Source organism: Raphanus sativus, unplaced genomic scaffold (assembly GCF_000801105.2).
Source record: "Raphanus sativus cultivar WK10039 unplaced genomic scaffold, ASM80110v3 Scaffold0209, whole genome shotgun sequence".
NCBI lineage: Eukaryota > Viridiplantae > Streptophyta > Magnoliopsida > Brassicales > Brassicaceae > Raphanus > Raphanus sativus.
The window spans coordinates 32,160-40,494 of NW_026615529.1; the positions used below are offsets into that span (position 1 = coordinate 32,160).

General features: G+C 42.3%; 1 long non-coding RNA gene across 2 annotated transcripts; it reads right to left on the minus strand.

Moving 5' to 3' along the window:
- Positions 1-3,350: 3,350 nt before the first annotated feature.
- LOC130501471 (uncharacterized) lies at positions 3,351-6,044 on the minus strand. Of its 2 annotated transcripts, none has more exons than XR_008939693.1 (2): positions 4,467-6,044; positions 3,351-3,549 (listed from the first exon to the last, which is right to left on the minus strand). It is a non-coding gene; the product is annotated as an uncharacterized LOC130501471 (long non-coding RNA). The 2 variants fall into 2 exon arrangements; XR_008939692.1 differs by having other exon boundaries at positions 4,454-6,044.
- Positions 6,045-8,335: the final 2,291 nt, after the last annotated feature.

Below are 8,335 nucleotides of genomic sequence, written 5' to 3' on the forward strand. Positions count from 1 at the left end.
CACTGATTCTTCTTGTGACCCGACTTCTTGCAATGCTCACAGTTCCCTTCATACTTCTCATACTTCTTGCCATTATATGCAGCTTTGTTGGCTTGCATCTCCTCGGCCTGATGAGCCATGGTAAGATCACTCTTTCCTCCAAAGAGACCAAGAGATCCCTCCTCTTTCTGAAGTTGTGCACACACTTCCTCCATGCTTGGGAGAGTAGGCGACCTTAAGATATGCTTGATGACATATTTGTAGCAAGGATCAAGTGTCATCAACAGCCCAAACACCTGATCTTGTTCTCTTCTCTCCATGAGAGCCGACATGTCAGTGGTGTTGGGTCTCAAGCTTTCAAGCTCGGACCATAAAGATCCAAACTTCCCCATGTGTTTGGTGAGCTCCCCTCCATCTTGCTTCATGGAGTTAATGGCTCTCTTCAGCTCAAACACTCGGCTTATGTTGGAAACATTCCCAAAAGTCTTCATGAGAGTGTCCCATAGATGTTTGGGAGTCTCGCAGTAGCTGTAGGCTTCAAGTAGGGGTATCTCTAGAGATCCTTGCAGCACGGAAAGCACCATCAAGTCCTCCTGGATCCACTTCTTCTTCTCCTCAGCATCCGTGGGAGCTTTTCCCTTCCCATCTTCTTCAGTTTGTTTTGCCACTGGCTCGGGTTCATCATCAGTGATGTGACTCCATAGCCCTAGCCTTCCAATGGCGGTTTTCACCAACCTAGACCACAAGAGATAGTTTGAACCTCCCTTGAGTTGAACCGGAACTGTAACTAGCTTGCTGAAGTTATTTCCCTCCATCTTCTCTTGCTTGTATCACACGTGACCTGAAAAGCTTCAATCTTGCAACCAACCTCGAAGACCACCAGAACTTATCCTCAAGACTACACAGACTCTAGGAGAAGCGCCGATAACACCTTTAGTATAGTAACAAGCTTTCCCGAATCACCAAGAATACAAGAGAGAGATAAGGCAACAAGAACACAAGATTTGCGGAATGAAAAAGGTGTTTTCTCTCAATACCAAAGCCAACCAGGCTCTGATACCATGAGATTTTAGAGAATAGAAATAGTATTGAGAGATTGATGAGAGATTAGGAGAGAGTTTGAGAGAATCCGAGAAGAATAGTGGTTTGTGTTCTTAGATTCAATAGTGACTAAATAGTAACATGATGAACTTTAGAGAGAAAATGATTCAAAGAGACTAATCTTATTATGAGGTCGAGATACAATATATATAGGAGAGCTAAGAGAGGGTTTGCACAGCCTAAATGACTATTACAAGCATGTGAGGTCAAGAGACTAAAGCTAAACACTTGGCTAAGAGTGATCACATGCTTAGCCTTGCTTTAACCAGGCTGTAAAGTGAACCTTATCCATAAACGGTCACAAGCAATGGCGCGCCTCACTTCTCTTTGGTTTGGTTCACTATGCAATCCCTCTTTATCATACCAAGTCTTCCATAGTTCACTTTAACCTTCACAGACTTGCTTTTACCCATTTACCATGCAGTAACTTTATTTTTACTGCATGGTAACTTTTCACAAGTTCCTTCTCTTCTCTTCTCCTCTTCAATATCATAATACTCCTCATCTCTTCTCACCACATTTCAACAGGCAGTAGCTTTGATTTCCTCTCAGCAGGAAACCTATCCTTTCTCATGTGGATCCAAACAAGATCACCCGGTTCCAGCACCAGTTCTTTTCTGCCCTTGTTCTTTTGCCTCTCATACATCTTTGTCCTCTCCTCTATGTTCTTCCTGACCTGCGCATGTAAAGACTTGACAAACTCGGCCTTTTGCTTGCCATCAAGGTTAGTTTGTTCTTTCAAAGGTAAAGCAAACAAATCAAGAGGAGACAATGGATTGAATCCATAAACAACTTGAAAAGGGGAGAGCTTGGTAGCTGAATGCACTGCCCTATTGTATGCAAACTCTACATGAGGTAAACAATCTTCCCAAGTCCTAATGTTACTCTTAATGATGGCACGCAGAAGAGTAGACAAGGTTCTATTGACTGTTTCAGTTTGTCCATCAGTTTGGGGATGACAAGTAGTTGAAAACAATAGCTTAGTTCCCAACTTTCCCCACAGAGTTTTCCAGAAATAGCTAAGGAACTTAGAATCCCTATCAGAAACTATAGTCCTAGGCATGCCATGCAATCTAACAACCTCTCTAAAGAAAAGATCAGCTACTAGAGATGCATCATCAGTCTTATGGCAAGGTATGAAGTGTGCCATCTTAGAAAACCTGTCAACAACCACAAAGATACTATCTCTACCTTTCCTGGTTCTAGGCAATCCTAAAACAAAGTCCATAGAGATGTCAACCCATGGTTCAGTAGGGATAGGAAGAGGTGTGTACAAACCTGTTGGTTGGACCTTAGACTTGGCCTGCTTGCACACGACACACCTAGCACACACCCTCTCCACTTCTTTCTTCATGCTCGGCCAGTAGAAGTGTTCTTGCAAGGTTGAGAGTGTCTTGGCGACCCCAAAGTGACCCATCAACCCTCCTCCATGAGCTTCCCTGACATACAACTCTCTCAAAGAACCACAAGGAACACACAGGCGGTTATCATAGAAAAGAAATCCTTTCACTTGATAAAATTTACCACTAGCATGTTTCTCAGACTCCCTAAACACATCTTTAAACTCAGGATCATCAGCATAGCAAGATTTGATATGTTCAAAACCTAAAAGTTTAGTTTCCATTGAAGACAATAGAACATACCTCCTGGAGAGTGCATCAGCAACTACATTCTCCTTACCTTGCTTGTAGTGGATGACATAAGGGAATGTCTCAACGAACTCCACCCACCTAGCATGCCTCTTGTTCAGCTTCTGTTGCCCTTTGAGATGCTTAAGAGACTCATGATCTGTATGGATCACAAACTCTTTTGGCCACAAGTAATGTTGCCACACTTGCAAGGCTCTCACCAAGGCATACAACTCCTTGTCATAGGTTGGATAGTTCAAGGTGGCGCCTCCCAGCTTCTCACTGAAGTAAGCTATAGGCCTCTTTTCCTGCATCAACACAGCTCCTATCCCAATACCAGATGCATCACATTCAATTTCAAAAGTTTTAGAAAAGTCAGGGAGTACAAGTAAAGGAGCACTTGTTAACTTCTCTTTTAGCATATGAAATGCATCTTCTTGGTCTTGCCCCCAAGTGAAACCAACACTCTTTTTGATTACTTCAGTGAGTGGGGCAGCAACTGTACTGAAGTCTCTCACAAACCTCCTATAGAAGCCAGCAAGTCCATGGAAGCTCCTGACTTCTCCAATGGATTTAGGAGTCGGCCTGTAATACCCCGATTTTCCAAAATATATAATAATAATAATAAATAATAAATAAAGAAATAATCCTGAAATCTCCATTTATTACTCCACATAAATAATCTCAAATCTCCATAAATCCAATAAATAGCATTAAATTCAAATAGTATAATAAATCTAAAAATCTCGGTAAAGCACAAAACCGAAAATCTGGAATAGAAATAAAGAAAACGCCCAAAAGCACCAATCCGAAAGCAATCACTCCTGTCTGCCAGGCTCACCTGAAAGAGAAAAGAAAGAGGGATGAGCAACAGGGGAGTCACTCAGTGAGGTATGGGATGCTAACCCGCAAACCACAGACTCAGTACATAGCACTACGACTATGTAAGAGTAGCTCTAGCATGAACAGACAAGATGCCTAGCACATCACACAAAACAAACAATACGCTGATGGTACATAGCTAGTCCACACACCCTGCGTTCTCCTCATACGGATATACGATATCATAATATGCGTCGATAGTCCAGACATCTCTGGACCCCCGCACTCCACCAATATGCGTCGATATGCAAACGTCTCTGCACCCCGCACCACACAATATACGTCGCTAGCTCAGACGTCTCTGGGCCCCCGTACTCATCCACTATGCGTCGCTAGCTCAGATGTCTCTGTGCCCCCGCACTCTATACGTCGCTAGCTCAGATTTCTCTGGGCCCCCGTACTCATATGCGTCGCTAGCCCAAATCACTCTGGGCCCCCGCACTCACCACATAGTCCTTACTATATAACTAGATATATACATATATATAACAGTCTTTAACATCAATCATTTCACACAATCGTTGAATCCTCTATTATCCTATTTCCAGTTTAACAATCAAATTAATAATAAGCAACCAAGACTTTCAAACATACTCGATTCACAAAGACGGATCATGTTTCGAAACTAGACTTTCAATAATAATAGTACTAAACTAGCTCAGGATTTAACGGAATAGCCCTCACCTTAGCAACTGACTGGATCGAACAACGGAAATGATCAACTGAGGTCAACTGCAACACGAGAGTCAATGACTTAGGCGCAGAGTCTCAGGAATAAAGTTTCCCGAAATAGAAACTTTCCTAAAATAGTAACTTCCCTAAAATGGATTCCTATACTAGAAATATGAAAGCGGCATACTTACTAGAAAAACCCACCGGAAGCTCGCCCAGAAATGCCGCCGGAAGCTCGTCCAAAAATCCCGCCGGAAGCTCGCCGGAAATCTCACCGGAAAAATTAACTAGTGACTGGTCGTTGAATAATTTAACAACAATTTGTCACGCGCAAAGAAATACTTTGACTTGATGAGAATAAAGAGAAGAAGAGGAGTCTATTATATAGGAGAAGGGAAGTGAGGTATGAAGCTCAAACTTCCAATGTGGGACAAAAATAAAAAGGAATGGGTTTTGATTAAAATAAAACAAATGGGCCTTACTCCTAAGATCCGGGTCGTTACAATTCTCCCCCACTTAATCAGAATTCGTCCCGAATTCCAAAGAGATGAAGAAAGAACGTCCACAGCTTCGAAGAAAAGAAAGATAAAAGGTAATAGACGATGGAAACGAAAGAAACTTGGTCTTCACCTGCAGAAGAAAAGAAAATCAAAATCTCTAATGACTAACCGAATGATGCTCGGCAGAAGGGTGCATTTTTTTTTCAAAAACTCCCAATCCCAAAACATTGAAAAATCACTGAAATCCGAGTCCCATAAATCGCCGTCCCGGGTCAGAGCCAGGACGGAACCCCGCTCTGATACCAAATTGTAATACCCCGATTTTCCAAAATATATAATAATAATAATAAATAATAAATAAAGAAATAATCCTGAAATCTCCATTTATTACTCCACATAAATAATCTCAAATCTCCATAAATCCAATAAATAGCATTAAATTCAAATAGTATAATAAATCTAAAAATCTCGGTAAAGCACAAAACCGAAAATCTGGAATAGAAATAAAGAAAACGCCCAAAAGCACCAATCCGAAAGCAATCACTCCTGTCTGCCAGGCTCACCTGAAAGAGAAAAGAAAGAGGGATGAGCAACAGGGGAGTCACTCAGTGAGGTATGGGATGCTAACCCGCAAACCACAGACTCAGTACATAGCACTACGACTATGTAAGAGTAGCTCTAGCATGAACAGACAAGATGCCTAGCACATCACACAAAACAAACAATACGCTGATGGTACATAGCTAGTCCACACACCCTGCGTTCTCCTCATACGGATATACGATATCATAATATGCGTCGATAGTCCAGACATCTCTGGACCCCCGCACTCCACCAATATGCGTCGATATGCAAACGTCTCTGCACCCCGCACCACACAATATACGTCGCTAGCTCAGACGTCTCTGGGCCCCCGTACTCATCCACTATGCGTCGCTAGCTCAGATGTCTCTGTGCCCCCGCACTCTATACGTCGCTAGCTCAGATTTCTCTGGGCCCCCGTACTCATATGCGTCGCTAGCCCAAATCACTCTGGGCCCCCGCACTCACCACATAGTCCTTACTATATAACTAGATATATACATATATATAACAGTCTTTAACATCAATCATTTCACACAATCGTTGAATCCTCTATTATCCTATTTCCAGTTTAACAATCAAATTAATAATAAGCAACCAAGACTTTCAAACATACTCGATTCACAAAGACGGATCATGTTTCGAAACTAGACTTTCAATAATAATAGTACTAAACTAGCTCAGGATTTAACGGAATAGCCCTCACCTTAGCAACTGACTGGATCGAACAACGGAAATGATCAACTGAGGTCAACTGCAACACGAGAGTCAATGACTTAGGCGCAGAGTCTCAGGAATAAAGTTTCCCGAAATAGAAACTTTCCTAAAATAGTAACTTCCCTAAAATGGATTCCTATACTAGAAATATGAAAGCGGCATACTTACTAGAAAAACCCACCGGAAGCTCGCCCAGAAATGCCGCCGGAAGCTCGTCCAAAAATCCCGCCGGAAGCTCGCCGGAAATCTCACCGGAAAAATTAACTAGTGACTGGTCGTTGAATAATTTAACAACAATTTGTCACGCGCAAAGAAATACTTTGACTTGATGAGAATAAAGAGAAGAAGAGGAGTCTATTATATAGGAGAAGGGAAGTGAGGTATGAAGCTCAAACTTCCAATGTGGGACAAAAATAAAAAGGAATGGGTTTTGATTAAAATAAAACAAATGGGCCTTACTCCTAAGATCCGGGTCGTTACACGGCCACTCCTTGATAGCCTTCACCTTCTCCTCATCAACCTGTATGCCCTGTGAGGTCACAACAAAACCTAGGAAAACAAGGTTATCTGTCCCAAAAGAACACTTTTTATAATTGGCATACAGCTTTTCTTTCCTAAGCACATCTAGAACTTGTTTCAAATGGTTAACATGCTCTTTCATGGTCTTACTATAGATCAGTATATCATCAAAATACACTACTACAAATCGCCCAATGAGAGCTCTCAAGACATGATTCATCAACCTCATAAAAGTACTAGGTGCATTAGTAAGACCAAAAGGCATCACAAGCCATTCATACAATCCTAGCTTAGTTTTAAAGGCAGTTTTCCACTCATCTCCTTCTTTCATTCTAATCTGGTGGTAACCACTCTTTAAATCAATTTTAGAAAAGACACATGAACCATGTAACTCATCTAGCATATCATCTAAGCGAGGGATAGGATGTCTGTACTTAACTGTGATGTTGTTGATGGCTCTACAGTCCACACACATCCTCCAGCTTCCATCTTTCTTAGGCACCAGCAGAACAGGTACAGCACAAGGACTCATGCTCTCCCTGATGTGCCCTTTCTCCAAGACATCATTGACTTGTTTCTGAAGCTCCTTAGTCTCCACAGGATTGGTCCTGTATGCTGGCCGATTTGGTAAGGTGGCTCCTGGTACAAAGTCAATCTGATGTTCTATCCCTCTGATAGGTGGTAAGCCAATGGGATTGTCATCTGGAAACACATCCTTATATTCCTGCAAAAGACACTCAATCTCCACTGGAATCACAGGGTCAATGTTAGTAGAAGAGTTCAGCAATTCTTTGTAAACTACTAATATCAAGTTTGATTGTTCAATCATGGCAGTTTTGATATATTTAGCAGTAGCAAAGAGGTTGAGCTTACTTACCTGGTCGCCCTCCTCTAGCAACAAGGTCTTGCCGGCTGCTTTAGTCTTCTCCCTCTTCATCTTGAGGTGCATCTGATCCTGGTGTACCTCTTGAGGTGTCATGGGCGCCAGTGTGACTTGCCTCTCCTTGTGAGCAAAGGTATATCTGTTGGTGAAGCCATCATGTACTGATTTCTTGTCATACTGCTATGGCCTTCCAAGGAGAATGTGACTAGCTTCCAAAGGTGCCACATCACAAGTGATCTCATCCTGGTATTTTCCCACTGATAATAACACTTTCACTTGCTTGCTGATCTTTAACCCTCCCTCTTCATTGATCCATTGCAAGAGATATGGTTTAGGATGCTTGTACACTTCAAGACCCAGCTTCTTTACCAACTCATCACTTGCTACATTAGTACAACTTCCTCCATCAATGATCAAGCTGCAGACCTTGTCTTGGATCAAACACCTGGTGTGGAATAGGTTCTCTCTCTGATCATCCTCCTTGGCTTTAGGTTGAGCATTGAGAAGTCTCCTAGTAACTAGTAGCTCTCCTCGGACAGGGTACTCCACTCCCTCATCATCAGTCTCTTGACCAGCATCTTCTTCCTCAGAAACCACTTCTCCATTGGCTAGGATAGTCATCACCTTCTTGTTGGTACACTCATTGGCATAATGCCCAAAACCATGGCACTTGAAACACTTGATGTTCCTGGTCCTAGTAGGCGTGGCTATCCCTTTTCCCTTGTCATCTCGTTTGGCTTCCCCTGAGGTAGATCCCTCCTTTGGTTTATCAGATGGCTTGTCATCCTTGGAGTAAGCCGGTTTGGAGGCTGCATTGTATGGAGACTTGTTGGAACTCTTTCTTTTAATTTGCTGCTCAATCAGGATGGCTT